We start from the raw sequence: 20312 nt of genomic DNA, 5'->3' as shown, positions 1-20312 counted from the left end.
TGGATCAGTGGTAGACACTTTACATCAGGTGGATGGAACACTTGGTTCGATCCCTGACAAAGTAAGTTCGTGGTGAACAACATTGTGTGCGTGGGTTTTCTAAATGTATTTCGGTTCTCTCCTACATTCTCATTCTACCAAATTTTTCATCATCATTAATTTATCTTATCATCCGTCTGCTTCACCTGGGAGATCATGGGATGTTAAACTAAAGGATAATTAAATAAGTGTTCAATGAATAGAACGTTATCAAAGGAGGGTCGTTCGACAGTATTTCAAAGTTGTAGTTCCATGATCACATTCACGGACATATGATTGAGCTATTTGAGATGTTGTGCAGCGGTTTCAGAAGACTATACCTTCATCTTATCACGCAATCCTTAACTTTAATATTAAAAGCTTAACAGACCGGATCTTTAGCGGATCTTCTAATCGGAGTATGACTAAAAATATGTTACTACAGAAGACAACCTTATTACCGTAGCGCAATACTTTGTGTAATCTCTCACCAAATCAAGTCGGGAAGTAGTGGAGGTGGTGTTTCAAGAACAAACTCTCAAAAATATTGAAAAACTTTAGGTCTCCAACAGCACCATCCCGGTTACTTCAAAGTTCAAGTGAAGATGATCCTGAAAGAGGTAAAAGGCGTGAGAATATGTAATATGGAAAGAAATATGAGTTGAACTAACGAGGTAAAGTTTTAAATGAACCGTGGAAAGTATAGACACTCATGCTCCTTTAGGCTTCTGAAAAGCTGTCATTTGATAATTCAGAATGAATCAAATGCATCTGATGTAAGGTTGAAGGAAGAAGTTTATGCTGGTGGGCTTTAACCGAACTTTACTTTCTTTTATCATATTCTTACTTCTGTAAATTACCGTAACTTGAAATGTTATATGAAATGATCATTGAAGTGGAAAACAATCCTGTATTTGAATAACTACGTACAACTATTTTATGAAAGAAATATCTTCTGGTAACACGTTGTGAGAAAATTTTGAAATGATAATTTTAATGCATAGGTTGGAAGACAAAGTACAACAGAAAATTCTAAGCCCAATGAAATTTTCTCTTCGAGGAAATATGAAAGATAAGGTTTGTTTGTTACTAATATCACGGATCTAGAGTATTAAATGAGCAAATTGATTCTGAATTTCATAAATTATTATTAAATAACATTTGTGATGAAATGTGTTTCTCCGGTGAAGATATCACAGAGGGCAAGAGATTAGATGTTCTTAGACCTAACCTTGACTCTTATATTCGATACACACACACACACACACATACACACACAAATACACACCAAAAGTAGCTCCATTTCTAATTCTCTGCTCCTCTACACACCTCCCGAAAATGGCCAGAGCTAGTGTCGTCAGTGTGTTCTATACTTTAAATAAGCAAATTTGTGAATGAAAAATGATAGAAGTCATTTTGGACACTTAATTTAAGTAATTCTATTTTAATGGAACGATACACCTTGTAATTGTTTCAAAGTTGCTAAATAATTTACAATTTCAAAAGATTTTTGTTAAGTGATTTACCACCCAGCATGTATGACAATTATATTCCGGATAGATTTATTAGTGTCGAGTAAGGAAAATAGTTTGATCTATTAAATTTCAAAAGTAAATGAATGGATGGATGAATTGTCGTCACTTTACCTTCCCGCCAAAGGTCCAGGATTGTTAAATGTAAATCTGGTCACTGGCTTTTATGTCCTATGATAAATTTTGATTTCATATGATTGGCAAGTAATTCTCTTCTACCATGAGTGAAGTGGAGTCATTCTGACTTAGTACGGAAAATGAAATGAAAAAAAATCTCTCAGTTTTATGTCTGTTTGGCCAAGGGATACGATGCTTAAGGAAGTGAATGATGATGGAAGAATTTGTTGGAATGATATTGTAAGGATAAACACTAGTACTCAGAGAAAAACTCCGCACACTATGTTGTACACCACAACTTTTCTTGGCCACGAAATAATCAGAGACCCTAAGCACCAGAGGGAAGCGGTCTACAAGTCAGCCACCTTGACCGGTTGCAGGTGCGAGGGAGAACTCACAATTAAGCTAGGGACATTGTCGAATATGATTGTTTTGGTAGTCCGAAAAAAATACTTCATTGTGGGAACGCATAATCTTGAATGAGTATACCGACCTCCGAAGTTTTGAACGCGATACGTACACCGATCAATGTTACTGTGACGCGGTGTGTGTGATATTTCCAAGGTGCAGCCACCACCAACAGGACTCAGTACATGTTAGGAATTAAGGGGTCAAACATAGGTCCAAGGTATCAGTGTTTGTCTGAAGATATTACGTGGTTGATGAAGTTTTGTTTGTATGACATTTCAGAGCGTAAGATTTTTTTGAATTCATGTCCGAAATTTTAGGGTTAATTGTACTCAAACACACCTCTTGACAAGCAATTTTCGAAACGGTATATCTACGATAACTATGCTAAAAGTGTACATAATAATTTTCAGAGGTTTCTAAGATAGTAAACAAAAGGAAGGTAATCGATGATTGAAAAGTTTTACCATAGTGGCTATGAAATTTATGGAAAAATTTACCAATGAAAGCGCAAGTATTCATTGCCTTCAATAACTGAAGAAGCACCATCTATTATTATTTGCCTCCTCCCTCTACCATAACGCCCAGGTTGTTACAGATAAGGATGTTTGAGTAAAATAAAATTTGACTTCTTAAACAAGTAAAAGAAAAAACATATTGACACCACCTGCTGGTGCTAGTTTGTACTTTTAAATGCACTACGAAAATTCTAAAAAAAAGTGATTCGTTGCACAGAAAAGAAAAATAGCTATACAAGGAAAGCAGGCCCCCATAAACATTTTAAATTGCTTCTCCTGACCAAAATGTAAAAAGTCGATTAGCCCCTTCTTTGTGTGTACCTTTCAAGTGAGTTTCATTCTTAGTGGGATAGGTATATATACAGGGTGGGCAATTTATCTTGATCATCCGCTATAACAGAAAAACCAAAAACGAGAGAAAAGCTAAACTTTGCAAATATAAGGAGGGGACATCTTTGTATTAGTCTAGTGCAATAAGACAAATAAGGGTCCACACCCGGAATTTTAAAATAACAAGCTGAAATTTGGTGATGATGTTCATATTATTGTTCGGAACTACACACTCGAAGTCCCAAAAATTCCTACTTCGGGCAACCAAGATATGACGTCATCAAGATGGCCGACAACCGAATTTATCCCTTAAATTTTAAAACGTCGTATCTTCTCGACATTTCAAGGTAGAAACATCCTTCTTGCTTCATTTCAGACGGAATAGGTTCAAAATTATTATTTATAACGAGCTCTTGTTATATTCTATTGTTGTCTTTAAATATGGCGCCTTAAAATGAAAGGAATGTGTATCTTCAATTTGTATTTCAATCTTTAACTGTGAAAAAAAATGAAACGGAATTAAATATGGGAAAATGTTCTGAAGGAATCGTTATTTGTTGTTTTAAGAGCTTTTAAAGGAGCCCAAAACTATCGTTCTACTTCTAAAAATAACAGAGCTAGCCAATTTCATGTAGAAATCGCAGTAACCGATTATCTTTAAAAATAATCGCATCATAATTATTTATGACGTTGTAAACCGAAGTAAACGAAGTTTATATTGCAATATTCGGGATGTCTTCTGTTATATTTCAGTCATAAATAAGTGTGAAACATACAGCTTACGGAATGTTCTTAAGAGGCAGATGTACGTTATAATTTTTCATGAACCTAATTTTTCAATACTGAAACATATTTCTCTATTTAATTATTCAACTGATCCATATTGTTTTCTATTGAAACAACTCCTTTTTTAGAATAAATATTCAAAGAATGAATTATATTTCGGTTGAAATATTTCTGGAGGTGAGGCAAAATACTAGAAGAACTGCTATGAAGTCTTCCGATGTATAGGTTATATCTTATAAAAACAAGATATATATATATATATATATATATATATATATATATATATATATATATATATATATATATATGATTGTCATCTGAAACGAAATGTTTATGATTATAAAGTGAAACAAGTAAAACTTCAAACATGAAAATTATCACATAATTATCCCGTAACAAATAATAATTGTTAGACAAAAGAATAATAAATGAGCGTGGAACTGCTCATGTCACTGGTTACAATTCAAGCTCTTCCGTGTCATCGTCCTCATCTAGAATGTGTGAACGGCTTTCAGAGCCATGACCAGCACAATAACCACACATTGTCGAACAATTTAAGCCACTTCTTCGGCATTCGCAATTTCGTTCGCAACCAGACTTACAGTTATAAGATATTTTCAGGTGCAGGGGCATTTTCACATAAAATGGGTTTGTTACGATCATCTATTAACGCCCATCCCCAATTCGTTGGTGATAAATTCTCACCGTTGCACTGCTGAACCTGATGATAAACTCGGTAGGAATGTTGCTTTGCTGCAGCTGATGTTGGTGGAAGTGAAGATAAATCAAACGCTGAGTTAACAGATTGTATTGCCACAGTTCTCATGTATTGACAGTACCTTGTTTTATCAAGGTTACCATTTATATCAAAGCCATATAAATCTAGAAGAAAGGATTCTCCAGCATTCGCAATTTCTTCGTGAGTTGCGTCTGATCTGTTAAATACTCTTTCACGTTTTCTTAAAAGAGAGTTCTCTCGAAATTTCCTAAAAAGCTATCTTTCCTCCTCTCCTAAACAGCGTAGAAGTTGTGTTACACCCAGTTGCGGTATAGAGGAAAAGAATATTAGAAAGAACTTCTCCGAGGCCAGCTTGAAGTTTCCTACTGCCAAACTTTGTGAGGTTTGTCTCTTTATCCTGGTATTAGCATCCAAACTTCGAAATCTGCATCAGAATATGCAACCAAATAAACTAACAAATCAGTTCCTTATCCTGCAAGAATTGACTAAAGATAATCCTGTTCTTCTACGGTAACTGATGTTGAAGCCGCCAAGAAGTCTGCGTCGGCAGAAGAATGAAGAACCTTAATATCCGTTGATTGAAGATGCTCTGTTAAAAGCTCTATAAATCTTCTTTTGTTGCAAACGTTTGCCAATAATAGTTCATGGGATACAATCGATGGTTTGAAATAGTCGATTATTGCCTCCGTTGCTGATTCTTTACCCCTTCGCCTCTCGTGCTGTTTCTCTTTCGTGCTTGGACCTGAGTAGCTATCAAAAACGACATTAACTCTGTGGTCATAGGGTTGCCAAATATATTTCAAATACTGGAGATATATCTGACGGAAGTTGGCCCCGCGCATCCACGTTACACTATGCAATAGAAAACTTCCGTCGATAGTTTATAGGGAATTGGATGGTAATATGTTCTCGGAAGGAGCAATTTTCTCTAAAACAGCGATGTATACTGATTTCTTGCCTTTTCACATTGATACGCCATCAAAATGAGCAGGTGGTCTTGCAGCCAACACGTACCTAAACTATTCGGCCAACAATTCATCGCTTCGCACGACAAATAGAATACGATGAAAAAGTTAGTTACTGTTAACTTCAACATCTCTTTCTATAAATTTATAGTTTGGATACACTTGTAAGCGATAGAATCTTGGCTTCAGATAGACGACACTAAAGCTTTTACCCACAATTCATTTAATCGCAGCTACACGTCGATCTTCAGATCACAATTCACACTTTCAGGGTCAAAACCTAAATGCACTGAACTATATGTATTAAACAGTATGACCGAGGAAACAGTGTTACCAACCAAATATAAAGTTACATTCTTTCAAATAGCACTACGACAGGTTATTACGTATTTCAAATGAGAATGTCAAACTTAAACTTCAAATACCATATTTATTATTCAGTGCTTCAAACTAAGGATGTTATAGTATCACAAACATTCAAAGTTCGGAAACCTCTAACGCACATACAGCACAGCGTAGATGTACAGAATAATGCACGCTGGTAGAAAGCCCAAAAATGTAAGGCGGGACTGCGGTAGACGTTTGGTGGGCCAATCCAACCACATTATAGTTTATCACAATATTATAGTTCATTTCGAAGCCTACCGCGAACTTTTAGAAGACCAGGATTAATTTACGGGCGGCCGGCTCCCGCTAGATACCCGTGAATACGGGCCTGGGATAATACACATCGAAAGTACTTTGGTGTTGGATACCATGGTTATGGTATGACTTGTTTCGAATGAATACTAACGAAGTTACCAGGGCTTGAAAAATTTTAATATTTTGAAAGCCTTTATTTGGAAAACTGCCGAGATCAGTATTGTATGATTTGGAATGAATGTGTAAATTATTTTGCCGTTTACATTTCTTTGATAGCTGAAACCGTTCCAAAAATATGATAAACATTGCTGAAGCTTGCAGACTTTTTAGTTCGTGTAATTGCAAGAACTTGTTGGAATTAAAGCTACTATTGCTCTAATGTTATAGAAGAGAAGGGAAACAACAATAATTTCAAATATTATTCACTAATACCCCATTTTCGGAAGTATCCCGAATTTTATCAATGTTTATCGTATCTCCGACACGATTAGAGATATCGAAGTTACGTAAACCGCAAAATAATTTACACATTATTTGAAACCACACAAGTAACTAGCGATACTTATCTCGGATTTTTTTCGAAATAAACTCATTCAAAACTATTAAAATTTTCAAGCCCTGGTTACATCGTTTTCATTCGAAACAAGTCATACCATAACCATGGTAATCAGCACTAAAGTACTTCGGATGTGGATTATTCTTTGCAAGTCCGTTGTGCTGTATGTGCGTTAGAGGCTTCTGAACTTTAGATGTTTCTTTTACTATAACATCTTTAGTTTGCAACACTGAAAAATAAATGTGGTATTTTAAGTTCACGTTTGACATATTGATTTGAAATATGTAATAACCTGTCGTAGTGCTATTTGAAGAAATATAACTTTATATTGAGTTGGCAACATGGTTCTTTCTGTTAAATACATACAAAGATGTCCCCTCCTTATAGTTGCTTCGTGAAAAGTTACGTTATTCTCTCCCTTTTGGTTTCTCTGATATAGCGGATGATCAAGATAAATTGTGCATCATGTATATATATCTTCAAAACCTAGGGATGAAAGTAAATTTCACATGCTGTGTCACTCCTAACTTGCATAAATCGGTGAAACTTGAACCATATATAGAAAGTAGTGCTACGGTACGTTACGAGAAACAAAAGCAAGAAACACGTGACTAGTGGAACAAAAATGTCATTTTATACAGAGGTGAAAACTTACACTGAAGTCACTGTTACTTGTACTGTCGCCATGACATTAAGGAAGGAGTGTAATACTGCTTATAAAATTCTGTCATACGACAGAATGCAATGCATGCTTTGCAACGTGCCCCCATGCCGTTGACAAGGTTATTAATGACTTGTTATGGTATTGAATTCCATTCCACCACCAGCGCAGTTGACAAATCCTTGCTGGTCTTTTGTGCATCTGGCCAGGCTGCAAGACGTTTCGCAATAGCTTCCCATTGTGATCAATGGGATCCATCTCGTTAAAAGAGCTCTGCAAATTGTGCTGTTCGATGAGGTTATGCATTATCATCCATAATGAAGGAATCGGTTCTGACTGCACCTGTAAAACAAACTCACGCCGTGGAGGTGTACAGTGTCACAATAACATTGATCAGTGTATCAAAAATTCAGAGGTTTTTAATACCAATGCAACATTATGCGTTCCTACACAGCAGCCCATGGACTACCAAAACGATTAATTACGAGTTTCTCCCTCTCGAAGGAGGAGATTACATTCAGAATCACTATTCAAACTGATTCTGCTCTCATCTGAGAAGAAAGCGGAACGATAGACTTTACTGAGCCCTCACAGCATTAGAATACATTTGAGTAGTTTTCCCTTTTTGTTAATAATAATAATATGAATTATATAATAATGTCATAAGCCTAAATTCCTATAAAGCACTGACTGAACATTGCTAGTGCCACTAGTACCGTCAAGTAGTACTGTATGTCTCAGAATTGATTTTAAGTAATTATCATTTACTTCATAATTTTTTAATTCCAAAATTTCGCGACATACCCAAAGAAAAAAACGACACATCATTTCTGAACCACTGTTTAAACTGACCGTAAAAGTAGTTGAATCATTTAAAAAGAATAATTCATTAGCATATTTATTTATACGTAATCCGAACTAGGTTTTGGAGGCCAGCGTGAGCTTGCTTCACCTTCGGCACTCCAGACACTAACAAAAAATTAATGCCATTCTTTAGTCCATCGTTCGTGGTTGTAGAAAATACTGATAGTTTCGTTAATGCTTTCATTAAAATGAGTATCATAAAGTGGTGAGAGAGATTTGCAAAATGCCAAAAATAGAGCAAAGGACAGGTCCAGCAAGTTAGAGACATCAAACATGGTGTATTAACACATCATAAGAAAATTCCACTTGCAAGGCGGAAAGATCAATTCAATATATATATATATATATATATATATATATATATATATATATATATATATAGAGGGTGGTAGGTAATTCCACCGACAAACTTTGGGAGGTGATTCCTTATATGAAATGAAAGAAAAAAGTTCTAATAAACATGCTACGAAAAACGTCTCTTTTCAGAGTTATGAACCGCCGAAAATTCGAAAATTTACGTTTCGAAATGCTGTGCCTTAGAAACTACAGGACCGATCCCAAGCGCTTTAAGGCATTACAAAGGAACTAGTATGCGAACTATGTAAAAATCCTTGTTTTATCATCCTCCGTTATCGGCGAAACGAACTGTAATAAGGAAATTGAGATATAGGGATACTCCTTTAAGTACTATAACGAGTTCGTTTCGCCGATAACGGAGGATGGTAAAACATGGATATTTAGATAGTTCTCGTACTAGTTCCTGTGTAATTCCTTAAACCGCGTGTTATAGGTCCTTTAGTTTCTAAGGCAGGGCGTTTCGAAACATGATTTTCGAATTTTGGGCGGTACTACATAAGACGAAGCCACTGCTGTAACTATTTTCTAGCTATTAATGATTTGCAAAATAAATGTTAATTAGAAAATTTTAAAGGTCTGGTAATAGTGTCACTTAATTCACCCCCGTCCACTACTTTGTATGCTATTAGCGATGGAATTTTCTTCAAACGTTAGTCAATGGGGAAATACATCGCTTCATAATTTTAGTTACACTCTAGCAGATGTACTTATAACATAAAACGAGTTAGGCGCTCCAATTAAGGAAACCCCAATTCGTTCACTTAAAAATTCGTTTACGAATCTCTTGCAGCTTATTTCTATCTGTGGCAAAGCTCATTTGTTTATAAGTACATCTAGGAGGAAGACTTTCTAACGTATAAACTACTATTCAACTATTTACAATGAATGCAGAAATAAATAATACAATAAATTCGGTTCAATGCTTAGAAGACTTTATATTTTATTACTATGTTTCATTTAAGGCGAGACAAAAATAACAAAAAGTAAAATAGATTTAAGATTCAAAATCACAACTTGATAATGCCATCTATGAAATACTGGAAAATGCATTTTTCATGTATTTTGAACCAGGGGCGTCATTTAGGGAGGGCAGGAGGGGGCAATTTTCCCCCCCAAGAGTTTGAGGAATGCATATGCTTTAATAGATTGTCTACTAATATACTAGTACAGAACGTGAGATTCTTATGTCAGTGGTGCTCTTGCCCCTCCCAAGCGAAGTCTGAAATGACGCTCCTGTTTTGAACATTGTGGATAGAGAAAGATTGACCTTTTCTGAATTGATACTTTACAAAAATAAAGCTTATTTCCTGGAACAGCCTCGTTTAAGATTGAGAGGTATGTGAAGCTTTATGACAATCTCTAAGACAATACATTGTAAGGACAAATTATATTCTGTATTCAGAAATTCTGCGTATTTATGTAATTAATTTTAAAGCTATGCTGCTTTTCCCCGATTCCTACAATCATCCAAAACGCATCAAGAGAATGTCGCTGTATATTGAGTTCTACAATACCCATCCAAGTTATCCTGTTTCGACACTCCATAGGCGGCGACTTTGAGGGGGGAGAGAACTTTTGGCTCCCAAAATTTAGAAGTAGGTCCTCGCCCCTCCAATATAATCCAGTTGAGGAAGAATTAACAAAGAGGAGCAAGAATTTCTGTCGTAAGCTTCGTCGTGCCTTTAATTAAATATTAGGAGCAGCCTTCTTATTTAATAGAAAAAGCCGTTTTCAAAACTGTGTTTAATAGAGCACTGAAGCTTCAACCAACACTTTGGCTTCACCGATATGACAAGAGAAGCCCAATATGGTGCATAAAGTTGGAGTGATGTTCCCAAATTTTGAACTTGAATTTGTTTTATTGGCTTTAGGCAAATTTGACTTAGGTCGTGAATTTCGCAGCGTAGCGGATGAAGCAGAGTAGCAGACCGAGAACTGAGGGGGGAGGGAAGAAGAGGGGCTTCATCAAACTGTACATAGAAAATGACTGAATATGATGTTCATTGTTTGACCCCCCAATATTTTCTTCAAGTCGGCACCTATTCCACAATAGTTTTCAGTCACTCATGTTTACTGCTACTACTAATTGAATTTTTGAACATTTGCAAACTTAAAAGGATTCCACAAAAAATACTAGGTTTCGTTTGAATTTCTGTCATCTATACAACACAAAATAGAGTAAGGAGAGTCAGAAATGTAGTTGTATAATAAAGTTCCCTTGGAGGCAAAATAAAGTAGTGGGGAATGCCCAATACTAGCTGGGTTGATCTTGCGAGATGCTTTATGCACACACCAGATTCAGACGCGGTTGTCATTCGGAACTATCTTTAAGTGCAGAACATTTCTTTCATAACTTCGCTGTTGTAGAAGGCTCAAAACATTAAAAGCTCAGACTATATTCAAGAAAGGAATGAACGAACTCGGTTTTGTCCCCGTAGTCTAGTTCCTAGTGGGGATGTCTTCGATTTTCAGGGTCTCGCAGTGGCAGAGCTGTAAAATTCGAACTCATTATGATAGTTCAGTTTCTTCTGTAAACTGAAGGAAAAGGAATACTTAAATGCAACAAACTAAGCATGAATAGGTTTTCTTATCATTAGTATGAATCACATGATACCTTTTAGCGTATTTTGTATTTTACGCAGCTTAATATAACACTAAAGAGAACATTGTTTTATACCGAGAATATATGTAAATTTTCACTGACATTGAGTATTGAAAGGCAGTGTTTCAAAAAGATGTGATTTGTTGTTACCCTTTGATTAGTTTGTTAATTTGGAGTCATAGACGCTACCGCCATAGCATGACAATAGTTGGTTTGTCTCTAATAACTAACACCTTGAAAAATCTAGTCGAACTAAAAAGAAATATATTTAGTGTGTTGATTCTGATCTGAAATTAATTTCCCGATATCTGTTTTCTTTTTTAGATTAGTTGAATTTCCATTTACAGCGAAGAAAAGACAAAATTCTGTGGACAACACTGACAAACATAATAAAACTTTGATAACATTTAGGCAAATTCTGGTTGCTGAGTTCTAATTTGTCAGTAATGTATTGTGTGTAATCCCTCGTATCGTAGTCCCTAACTGCCTCAGCTTTCGTGCGAGCCGTACCAGATTCAATTCCTGTATTCCTGTGATAAAATCTTTTCCAGGTTTTCCAGATTATCGTCAGTTAGATTTTTGCTAGGTTTTCCGCATTCACATTTCGCAATGGCGGGATGGTACATAACACAAAGATCCAAGGCTTTTTCCTCCCTTACTCATTCATTTCTTCTGTCCTCACTTCCCCGGACAGTATGCTCGGCGAGGGAGGTCATCACATAATGCTCTAAAATGGCCATAAAAATTGAAAATCCAAAAATAGAATTTCTAATTTTTCTAATTCTCCTCCTTTATTTTATACGTTTTCCCCCCTCTCTAGATATAAGCTTTTCCGTTGATATGTAGTTAGAGTACGTGCCTTTAGCTTGGGGGGCCCTTCTTCAATTACCGGTTTGGATCCCACACAAAAATGTAGGGATATGTCGTACAGCCTTAGTGGTGCAGTTGGCTTGAAACGAAAACAAGCCGTTCTCGAGATAAGCCTAATTCGCTTCTGAAATATTGATAATAATAGATCACTAACGAATAGATTTCAATTTCGAGAACGGTCAGGTAACAACAGGACGTTGATTTCGAATCTGAAATCCATTTGCCAATTGTTTTATTTTCCCCTGTAACGTTGTATGTTATACTTCTACAGTGCTCGAGATACAGAGGTTACAGAATTATATACATCTTCACCTTTTAGTATATAATTCTTTCAAATTGCTTCATAAGGTAGGCACCTGAAAGAACAACATCTGAAAGTACATATAAAGGATGTCCCACAAAGACCACAACTTTTAAAATACCCACCATTTCTTTTGTAGTAAATTGGCAGCACTGAACGTTACAAGATTTGCATCTTTCATCATTCTGGTTAGTAGCCAAGGAACGCCAAATAGCACATGACCGTCATCTGCTTTCTGTAATGACAGAATTCTTTGCATGGCTTAGAAACGTTGAATTTGCCCAAGTATCGAGCATAACAACGGAGGACGTAAGTTGATTGATTATTCAGTTCCCTATTCACTAGGATAGGAGAAACTGGTTGACCTAAATAATATATTAACTAAAAAAATCACTTTATCTTTCTTTTCATTGAAATCTTAGACTTTCATTTTGTGCTATTCTAATTGTTTAGGCTCATCTTTCTTGACATCATTACCTTTGGAATAGCATCACACACATATGCCTTTCAAATGCAAATTTCGAGAATATGTACCGAAACCTTCATCAAAAAAGGAATTTAAAAATGCTGGAATTCCCCTCTTGAAGTTTTAGGATCATATTTCTGTATGAAAGATACTCCAAAAATTGTGTATGCTTTTATGTATATATAGCTATATAGGTATTTATCAAAATTCGTTAACGTACGGTCAGTGACGGATACGGAAGTGAAGAGTGATGTAGGGCGGTTAGTAGGTAGGTATAAAGATTGCCGACCAAGAATGCCAATACAATAAAAATGAAAGTTAGAAAATGTGATGTTTTCAGACAGTAGGAAAAAAATATGTTTTTATATTTATGTAACACCTAGATGTGTCAGATTTAGCGTGAGAAGGGGCGGAAAAGAATTTTTCATTAAATAGAATATCACGGTTTTCGTTACTAGGGCAATGTTATTATAATAGTTATTATCTAAAATGTAAGGTGTATATATAAGCCTATCTCGAACTCAATCCATCAGCTAAAGCCCCTTTTAACGCTGCTAGTTTGCCTGTAACCTTATATTTAAGAATGGTTTCATAACTCAGACATACATTATAATTAACTACAGTATAGCTCGGAAGTAAACCCGTACATAATGTTGAATGTTTGAAACTGCATGCGAAATCCATAAGGTACTTGTAACAACATAGTAAGTCCCCGCGTCACCCAAGTTTCCTTCCTCCAATATGGCGGTCAATCTAGAATGACTGACAACAACACATAGGCCTACGGGACGCTCAGATTTCACGTTTCTGAGTTTTTAATGCTTCTTGTAGCTTTTACAGCAAAAGTGTCTCTGAGTAAATACTTCACATATCATTACGAGGTAAAATACATTATTAGAGCAGACCTTAGTCTGAAGTTATCTCAAAAGAATGAGATCGTCGGAATCTAGTTTGTAAAAATGATGTTTGTTTCTGTCTGATCGTATTAGAGAAAAACAACTGAACCAATTACAATGAAGCTAGACATGGTTACACACTTTTCCCCCCCTCAAGAATCTTATGATATTAAATATATTACAATAAATATACTTAGGGGCAGCGAGGGTCAAATTTTGTAACAAAAACTAAACATACTACGAGCCCATCAAATTAGGAAGATGAAATTATCGAAAAAAAAATGCTCATTAGAAATAAGGGAAGATAGGTCCCGCTCGATTTTGAAAATTTTCGTTTTTAGGGAGAATGTGACATTTAGGGTCATTTAGAAAGTAAAGACCGTCTACATAATCACTGCCCACATCTAAACATTGGTTGATTGATTTCATCTCTGTACTAATTTTTCCTAGGTCAATCTACATATTTAGGTGCCTATAAATTTTCTACTTGATAGAGAGGACTTCCGTTTTCGCTGTGACAGAAACGTTCTCAACTAATTCACTGGTTAGTTATCTGCACACAAGCAGCTACAAGGATCAGGTTACCTGCAAGTATTCTAAGACTTTAGAAGCTTTCGAAACTTTTACCACAGAACGAACAGTCAGACGATCACTAAGATCATAAACATGTTATAATTAGAAGAATATTTTACCAAATCAAGAATTAAAAATCAAAGGAAATACAAATGAAGGAATAAAAGGATATAGTAACCAAGTCAAAATAAAAAAACTCATTAGGGCCAGTAATGACAAAAAATGAAAAAATTATGGAATAAGTAGAAAGATGGGATTATACTTATGAAAATTGCAAAATCTGTGTTTGCGTCAGAAAGAACTACCAAGGAACAGGAAACATGCCGACCTGATAATAATTAAGAAGAATAATGAAAAGAAAAACGAGGATCCGAAAGTTTATATACATATATATCTTCTAAATATAATTAGGAAAAAATTTCCAAAGGGTAATAACACAAAGATTAAACAAATATCAAGGAATAGAAGATAATTTACAACATGGATTGAGAAAAAGAACATAGAGAGAAACTACTATTATCAGGCTTCTGAGGTTCATAGAAAAATGGAAAACAGAAAAGTACCATTTTATAATAATAATATTAATAATAATAATAATAATAATAATAATAATAATAATAATAATAATAATAATATAAAGCTAACCAACAAAGTTCTATCGTTTTTTATGGAGGTCTGTCTTCAATGATTCCTCACAACGTACGTTGAATGCGACTGGAGATAAGGCGAAGCTCAGTTGTTCTTGTCGGTATATCCAACATACTACCTGATTGTGACAGTACAGTTATACCGTGAACTTGTATAAGGACAAAGTGAAAATGAGACCTCCACAGAGCGTCCTAGAAACGTGTATGCTGTATTAGTTCAAACTGGGGGTCAATGACCGCGCAGCGGGGCGGAAGATGTGTCAGGAATTTGGTGATCATCGTGACCACGTGGACAGTGCAGCGGTGGTTTAAAGAGTTTAAGGACGGTGACGAAAAAATACTCGGAGACGCACCACGTGCCGAAAGACCAACACACCTACAAAATAAGATCTTCAGGCACCAACTGAGGCGAACAGTAGCCAGACACGTGTGGAACTGGGACTACAATTCAGCGTGAATGAAAAAACCATTCATCAAATTGGGAGGTACTACAAGTTGGTTCGATGGGCCCCACATGATTTGACTCCTGGCCAGAAGGCGACGGAAGCATAAACTTATGATGTTTTCCTGTCTCGTCTGAGGAAGGAGCCATTTCGCTACAGGGTGTTGACATGTGATGAGAACTGGATCTTGTGTGAAGTTCCATGCTGCCGTCTTCATTAGTTAAACACCCATGATCCGGTTCCAAAACAGCCCAAACCAGCACTGCACCAGAAGAAGGTCCTCCAGTTTGTTTGTTGGACTGCTCGCGGCATCGTGCTTCGGGAAGTACTACTAGCTGGTTAGAGTATCAATGCAGCTATGTACTGTGAGAAGTTCAGCCGTATTCAAGAAAAACTCAAAACTCTGGAACCAGCCCTTCTGAACCGGAAAGGGGTCCTCCTGTTACAGGTCAACTCTAAGCCGTACGTTGCTAGGATGACCCGGACACCATTCTACAATTTGGATGGGAATCACTATCTTATCCGCCATACTCCCGGACATTGCACCATCCGATTATAATTTGATCCATTCCGTGGACAATCTCCTTAGAGGACGCCAGTTCAAATCTCTAGAGAGATGTAAATGAACTTTATACATTCTTCGCTTCCCGACACTCCACGTTCTACCGCGATCGACTCCATGGTCTTCCAGAACGTTGGCAGGAGGTCGTCGATGCTGATGGGGACTATTTTTGATCTTCCAGGCACATCTTGGGTGACATATTGATGTTTCGAAGTTGGTATATGGAATTTATATATATATATATATATATATATATATATAGACATTTGTGACAATCTATGATAGCCGAAGCTTTTACAACAAAAGAAAACCTTAAAAACACCTAACTCATCTATGGACTCATGCTGGAATACTCTAGAACAGTGCTATTCAACCGGGAGTACGCGAAGATATTTCTAAGGGTACGTAATCCTAAAATAAGCATATTTCCAATATTTATTGCGTTATCATAGTTCGAAAAAAAAATCTTCTCTCTAACGGACGATTTTCGAGCTGACGTCACTTGCGTCTAATATTTCCAAGTAATCGGTTAACATTTACAGCATACAGTCTCAGATTCTTTTTCACAAGTATGAATCCGGTTTTGCCACCTGTGGTACGTGAGGAAAATCTTGAATAGCAAATACCCTCCTAAAGCAATAAAAAAAGATACAGCAACTCTTACAATTATTAGTACAAAAGTATGTTCTCAAGACGAAGAATCGCTGCCACAATATGGGATATTATGATTAACACATGCCTCAAATTAGTAGAACAAATAATCAAAATGGACGACGAGTACAAAGGGATCCAGTCTTCAAGGTATCAAATAAGTAAATAGGAAGAGTAAAAGAATTTAAAGATCTATCGAAGTGGATTGAGAAAAAGTTAAATTATGCAAAGCACATTGAAAAGCCGACAAACAGAAGTAAGAAAATGGTTCATAAACTACTAACAATGCAAAGGAGATCCTATTAAATTCCTACATAAACACTTCGGATTTTTAATAAGTCATTGAGAATGCCAATTTTGATGTATTCTGTAGGTGTTTAGTGTCATAGATTTTGTAAACATAAAACTTAGACAAATGGTAAAAAGAGTCCAAAGAGGTGTTTTAATCAGAGCATGAAACATTATAATAATAACAGCAACTGAGCCTCTACTAATACATGCACAGAAAGATCCAATATATCCCCAGTTAGTAAGAAAGGAATAAAAACTTGGGTTGCGAATAGGGGCCGAATTGACCAAAAAAATATAATATTTCTTGGAGGTGTCGAAAATGATATGGAACTAAGCAGAATTGATGGAAGAAAATAGCAGAAAGAACGGAAAGGTACAAATGGACAAATACTAAAATAACATATACTAAGGTTAAAACAAGCAAGGAGAACTAAACGAAGAAACGAAAGAAATTGTGACAACCATGGATCATTCAATTCCCAATTACGAGGAGTAAGAATTGGAGATCAAATGTGTAGCTGTGGTCAAGTTCAGAAAACAGAATACAATTTAGGAATGAATACAATTTATTATAAGAGAGGATATTACCAATAACAAAAATAATTTAAAAAAATGAGACATGGGAAATATCAGAGTACACAGAAGAAAATTTAAGAGCTTTTAAGAGCTGACAGAATATATAATAAGAATCATTTGGAAGAGAAGATGAGAGGAAAAAAGAGCAAGGAGGCAAATATAAAGTACCAAATATGATAAAGAAAAGAGGGGAAATAAACCTTAAGAGACATAAAATCACAAAATAAAAGCTAAAACAAAGAAAAAACTGAATTCTGCCACAGACAAGAAACGATTCTCGAAATCGCACAGATACCTTGAAAAACTTACCTTTTATATATGTATAAATGCTAGTCTAAACATATTTAGTCTGTTGCATTACAACTTAAACCGTATACTTGTTTAGTAAATGTTAGTGCAACGAAGACGAAGTAATGGAAAAAAAGACAAAGAAACAATACGAAGAAAAAGGAAATACAGTGTGTTTGAAAAAGAACTGCCTAAGTTTAATGTGTCCTAGAATCTGTACAATGGGACATACACTATTCTAGTTTGTGGTGTTTGATTAATCAAGTCTCCACGTTTGGCTCCCCTGCAGTTGGAAGCTCTGCTTGACCTTCAGACGGCACCAGTACTTTTTTCACTCTGTTTCCTCAGTTCAGTCCAGACATACGTACAGTTGAGAGCAACTCAGCAACAATGTGTACTCCGCAACAGAAAGCGCAGTGTTTAATTTGGCTTGTGAAAACTGAGTCAGTTATAACAGTGCAACGTAATTTTAGACGTCAGTATGGTGGTGAGCCACCTACAGCAGAAACTATAGCAGCTGCAGCTCTCGACACTTGCTTTCCAGGAAGGTGGATAGCCAGGGCTGGCTCAATACCTTGGCCACCACGAAGCCCAGACTTAACCCCACTGGACTTTTTTCTTTTGGGCCACTTAAAAATGTGTACAGTAAAAAGATCAGAGACATCAATCATTTACGGAAAAGAATCGTCGCGGCGGTTGGGACAGTTATACCTGAAATGTTGGTGAATACGTGGCGAGAAGTGGAATATCGTCTCGACGTGTGCAGGGCCACAAATGGATCCCACGTTGAAGTCTACCAACATTAAACAAAACTTGAAGGAATTGTCTTTCATGATATGTAAGATGTCATTGATGTCATCTTGTAAGTTTTCATTCATTTCCTAATTAAATTTATACTTAAAAGTAGGGAATTCTTTTTCAAACACCCTGTAAATAGTGAAAGCATGAAGTGTTGCGCTTGTGTTTCTGGTCTACTCTTTATTAATTTATTTATATTTTACTTTCAGGTAGTGAAGAAGGGACTGACATCCTGACGAAATAACAAAAGAGGAACTTATTTTCACTATAACATATGATCGAAAAGAACAAGAACAACTTTTTCCTTTGTTTTTCTTGTGATCTAATATTCCTTTGTTACAGGTTATTTAGTTTTGTTTTAATTGTATAACAAAAAATAAAATAAATCAATAATTTAAAATAATAGAAATAAAAAAAGTTAATAATACAGTATGTCTCCTCGACCTCCTGACGTTTTAAAGCCGAACAGAAGAAAGAAAAATATTTTTAATGTAGAAGTAATAGATGGGAAATAAGGTAGACGCAATTTAAGTTTCCCATAAATAAGATTCGAAGACTCGGTAAATACAGGGGAAGTGGAGGCTTTGAAGGAAAAAAAAAACTTCCGATGCCATGAAGTATTATTATTAAAAATTATTGCATTCTATTATACCATTTTCCTTTAATATCTACAGTATACAACAGAAATTATATGAAAACATATGTATGCTTAATGTACTATCAGGTATGCGATAATTGAAAAGCAAGGGAAGGAAATCATATCCAATGTATCTTGCACGATTTCGGAAAGGAAGAAATTCATTGACTTCAATACGTACATTGTAGCAAGTAAAACAGCATTCCAACGCTTTTAGTACAGATGTGCAGGGGAAAATATATAAAATGTGTGTTCATAAAGTGTGCTTAGTGTGTCCTAAAGCGTTCATTCACTAAAAGCAGTACCTAGTATGACATATTTAAACACTTCGTTTCGGCAAACAGTTCGAAAACAAAGGGATGACATACATTTTGCACATTTTGTACATACTTGGACAACACAGTATCTATAAGAGGTAATATCGGTTATCTGGAAGTGATCAAAGAGTGTCTTATAATGAGTACAGTGTCCTACTGTGTCTAAAGGTAGCTTCTGTACTTCTTGCACTTTAGTGCCTTGAAGATTCATCTGGTATGGCAACAAAAATTTTCTTACAAAATGAAATATTTTCCAAACTACTTAACCAATTTGAGTCATTTTAATTAATAGAAATATACAATACAACAAGTGTAATTGTAATCCTAGGAACAAATACCGTGTTTCAAAAGTCTGGGAACACTTTTAATATTTTATTGTAGGCAAACTAGTAACGTTGGAAGGTAACGAATTGCGTAATTGTAAAGGGTAAACTGTAAAGTTTGTTTTGAACAATGCTTATTTCACAGACACTCTATGTGGCAATTATGTGAGACCCTACAAATGTCTACGCGATAATCCAACTCTTGCCACACACGACCCAACATGTTTTCCGAGACAGTTGCTGTTGTTTACTCAATTTCCCTTTTCAATTCCCTAACATCACCTGGCAAAGGAGTGACGTATACAAGGTCCTTCACGTACCCCCACAAAACGAAATCGCAAAGGGTGATATCTGGAGACCTAGGAGGCCATTTGAGCACTAATGGTCTTTTGATCCACCACGACCAATCCAACGATTTGGTAGCTCTGAGTTCAGATATGAAAATGGGGGGTGCACCATCCAACTGAAGGACAAAGTTCTCTAATTCAGTTTGCAACAATGGCAATAACCAGTCCTGCAACATGTGAAGGAAGGACTCTTCATTAACAGTTTGTTCTTCAAACAAGAAATTCCCATGC

The sequence above is a fragment of the Thermobia domestica genome, chromosome 3 (genome assembly GCF_964235325.1).
Source record: "Thermobia domestica chromosome 3, izTheDome1.hap1.1, whole genome shotgun sequence".
NCBI classification, from domain to species: Eukaryota; Metazoa; Arthropoda; class Insecta; order Zygentoma; family Lepismatidae; genus Thermobia; species Thermobia domestica.
This window is presented reverse-complemented; position numbering follows the sequence as displayed.